Below are 4,605 nucleotides of genomic sequence, written 5' to 3'. Positions count from 1 at the left end.
CTCCACTTACTCTATACACACTCAAAGATGTCACCGAACTCAAGCAACTCTACCCCACACGAGTATCTAACTACTTCCTCAGTTGGCTCCTCAAATGCTCATCTAGGTATCTCTCCGAGATTACTCCTCTACTCAAAGCTCTCTCTCTCTCTAAAAGATTCCTGCTGAATACTCTTACTCCGCACATACTCAAAGCACATCACAAATAGCAACAAACCCTAGGCTAAGGCATCACAAATCAGGCATTTCTAGCCCTAAGATATTAAATACCTAGCCTATCTTCTAGCATGCATCTCTAATATCTCAATAATAACACATAACACAATTAAGTAAGGGTATTCACAAATACGTAACGGTATTTTGGGAAATCACCATTCGGGCTCTGGCTGATTGTACACACTGCTCCATCTCGATTTCTTTTAAACTCTTTCTCTTTTAGAAAAAAACTCATTTCTTTTGAAAATTGTTCTCAAATCCCAAGTTTGAGTCCAGACATACCCGAAGGTGTATCCGAATCCCTCAAACCAAGGCTCTGATACCAACTTGTAACACCGTAAATTTTCAAGTCAAATTTTCATTTAAAATCTCTTAATTCTCATAACACATATTACAAAAAAAACATCTCTTTAATTTATAAGACACAACTCCATAATTGTTTATATCACAGTCCAGGATCCTCAAAGCATAACTCTTTCTATGGTGTGTACAATCAAGCCGATGCCGTCCCGTGATCCTGAGAAAAACCTGAAACACATATCACATAACACGGTAAGCACAAAGCTTAGTGAGTTCCCCAAAATACACATACAGCACATAAGCCACTCGAGGCTATAACTCGGTATGACCCTCCGGTCAATGTGTCTCAGCGGGACGCTCTAGTACCGTAGCTCGTTGGACCATCTGGTCCGGTCTAACTCGTTGGACCCTTTGGTCCGGTCTGATCGAGGACCCTCTGGCCTCATGAGTCGTTGGACCCTCTGGTCCGGTCTATATAATACATAGCATACATATAACACAATGCACATAAATCCCAAACATACACATATACATAAGACCCTCCGGTCTGCACATAGATACCATTCAAGGTAATGTATAGTGAGAAGACTCACCTTGAAAGCAACCAAGTGACAACCTCGCACTCGAAAATCTCAACCTAGCTTCCGCCTAACACATAGGATAAACATCTCTTAGTAATACTTACTCATACTCAAACACCCCCATGGCTATTCTCTTTCTCTGTCTAACTCTTGAGTGGGTAAAAGACCATTTTACCCCTCCATGGATTCCATCACACAATGTTGACCCAACCCTAAAGTCAACCAAAGTCAAACTCGAGTCCACAGTCCAGATCTGAACCGACTCGGCGGTACACCCTTGTGACTTGTCGAGTCCACTCACTTTCTCCGAAGTTTCACGAAGATTCAACTTAACTTGTCGAGTTGACCCCAAAACTCACCGAGTAAGCACACGATTCAGCTTGATCGAGAAAACCTAACCGACTTGTCGAGTTGGCTCATTGACTCCGCGAGTCTATCCAGACTCATTCTCATTCAGACGATTTCAACCAGATCTATCACTCTAAACTATAGATCTATCATCTCAAGGATCAATAATCACGTAAAGCTTCGATCTTTACGTTCATGCATGATGCTATTGCTCCAAAACGCCATTACATGCCCTTCATGAAGGATTTAGCTCAACCAATGCTCATTTGAACAACTAAAGTTGGGGTATCTAGTCTTCAAGGACTTCACAAGGTCCAAATCTGAGGTTCCCCCCCCCCCCCCCCCCAAGATCATGTCTCAAATAGCTCATATGTACAAAGAAGGGGAGTAAAACCCTAAAACTCCCACAATCATGAAATCTAACCAAAATAGATGAAATGGATGCAATTTTATACCTTCTACGGTAGTTCCACGCGAAGAAATGCTAGATCCACAGCCCCCATCTCGTTTCTTGCTTGAATCATGCTCTTTTCCTTCCATAAGAGCCACCAAATTATTTGATTTCATCATTAGAACTCTCTCATGGCTCCAATGATGATTTAGGGCTTCTCACAGGAGGTATGAGGCGCACCTAAGGTCATAAGTTCCCTTAAATAGGCCCCAACCCCAGAAACTTAGGGTTTTCTCTGCCCATGACCTACTCGGTGAGTCGGTCCTCTGACTCGTCGAGTCCATTCATTAAATCCACGTGGGCAACTCGACACGACTTGGCGAGTCCCTCCTTAAACCTCAAAATTGAAACACAAAAATAATATACCTGAAAATCCGGATGTTACAAAACTTTCCTCACAATGTCGAACTGAACTGAAAAGATCAAACTCCCAAACACGGCTCCAAACTCAAACACCTACAACAACCATTGATCCAATTCCATCAAGTCTTAAATTACCAAAATACCCTCAAAAGTCAAACTTGGTCAACCCCGGTCAAAGTTAAAGTCAACAGTCAAGGTCAACAATCCATGTTGACCCAACTCGTCGAGTTCCTTCATATCACCGAAGATCGTGAAAATCTCGAGCAATTCGTCGAGTTCTTCTGTGTACAGAAACCGTAGAAAACCCTAGTCAACTCGCCAAGTCATCTCACCCACTCGCCTAGTCTACTCAGTATCCAGAAGGCGGGTAAACCCTATCCAAATCATTGAGTTAGCTAAGCAACTCGTCGAGTTTTCTTGTCTTAACGTGTTCAGCCCTTTCCAGTCGACTCCAAGGCTCCAAACTATAGATCTAGCCTCTTAGGACTAAGATACCACGTAAAGTTGCTAACTTTACGTGCATGCTAGGCATCAAAGGGATTAAAATGCCAAAACATAGCTTAATAAGAGGTTTAGGGCATGGAGGAGGGCCAAAACTATATAAAGTGAGCAACTTTATGTCCATGGAGGCCTAGAGGTGTCCAGATTTGAAACCACCTCCTGTTGACAAGTCCAAATCTGAGAATGACTCCATTATACCCCAAAAATGACCATATATGTTCATAAGAAGAGATCTACGCTATAAAAGGTCAAGGTATTAACTTTTTACCTCAAGATGGTTGCCAAAACTGTGTAGATGTCGGATCTACTGCTTCTCCCTTTGCTCCAACCTTTTTAAGCTCCAAGTTCCTTCACAACCACACCAAAATCACTCTCCAAAGCTCTCACACACACTCAAGAAGGTATATGGCTTGAACTAGGGTTTCTCTGGACGATAAGGTGGTAAGGGAGGTTGGTGAAGGGGCTTAAGGTCCTTAAATAAGGTGCAAACCCTAAAAATTAGGTTTTTCATGCACAGCCTTAACTCATCGAGTTGGGGTCCTCCAACTCATCGAGTAGGCTCCATAAACTAGGCGGCCTCAATAGTTTCTACACAACATGTTAGGGCCTCCAACTCGTCAAGTAGGTCTTAAATGATGTATAAAGCTTCTTGAAATTCATACCTGGGAGTCAGGATGTTACAGCTAAGGACCCTTCCTTGGGTCTGAACGGACAACTCAAAACGTCTAGCACACGGCATGCTTAAGATGATACTTTTGGGACCAAAAAGATGACATAAAACCCCTATAACTATATCTACAAGATTAAGAGACAAAGGTGCAAGATTTATACCTTGAAAGGCTTGCAAATGAAAGATAAATCCCAGATCATATCTAAGGTGCTTCTTTCTCCAAGTTGAGCTTGATCTTCTTCCTTCCTATTCAAATCACTTAAACACACTCTTTAATGCGTGAAATGTCCTCACAAGGTGCTTCTAGGGTTTCAAATCATGAAGAGAGGGTAGAGGTTGGTTAGGTGAAGAGAAATGAGGCCATAAAGATGCTTAAATACCACTCAAACCCTAAAAATTAGGGTTTCCATCTTTCTTTAGTACGCCCCGCATACATGAGTGTACGCCCAGTGTACTAGGGTGTGCCCTAGTACGCTCAGCGTACACACATGTACACTTAGCGTACTTCTCCTGCCCAAATTACAGGAATGCCACTATGACTTCAAGGCGCATTCTCTTGGACTTAGGGACCAAAATTTCATATAACAAACTTAAAGGGATACATTTAGAAGTACCTGAACATCGGGATGTTACATGAAGGCTTGTGTGTGTGCATAAATTTTATGTGTATTGCTGTGTGTGGTATTTTGGGGGAACTCTCTAAGCTTTGATTTATAGTTGTGGATTACATGTTTTTCAAGTACTGGTGGTGATCATGGGAAGGCGAAGGCACGACTGTACACATTCATCATCAACATTGGAGATTCGCATTTATTATATTACTTTGATTTTCAAACAATTGTATTCTGGAACAAATGAGTTTTCTTAACCTCGGTTTTATGAAATGGTGTTTTACCTTAATTAAACATGAAAATTTTGTTTGTGAAAATAGGAAATTACAATTTGGTATCAGAGCCCTGGTTTGAGGGATTTTGAGGAACACTTGAGTGAATCCAAACTCAAACTACGATCTGAGAATTTTCACAAAATGTTTTTGAAGAAGAAATTTTAATAAAACGGTTAGGTTGGAGACATCAGCTTGGTCTCTTGTCATGTTCTTTTTTGATTGTTGGTTTGAGATCGTGAATATGGACCCTGACTCAACCTTGTTTTTACAAGAAGATGTGATATTTACA

The sequence above is a fragment of the Lactuca serriola genome, chromosome 2, assembly GCF_051521515.1.
Source record: "Lactuca serriola cultivar US96UC23 chromosome 2, Lser_US96UC23_V15, whole genome shotgun sequence".
Lineage (NCBI taxonomy): Eukaryota > Viridiplantae > Streptophyta > Magnoliopsida > Asterales > Asteraceae > Lactuca > Lactuca serriola.
This window is presented reverse-complemented; position numbering follows the sequence as displayed.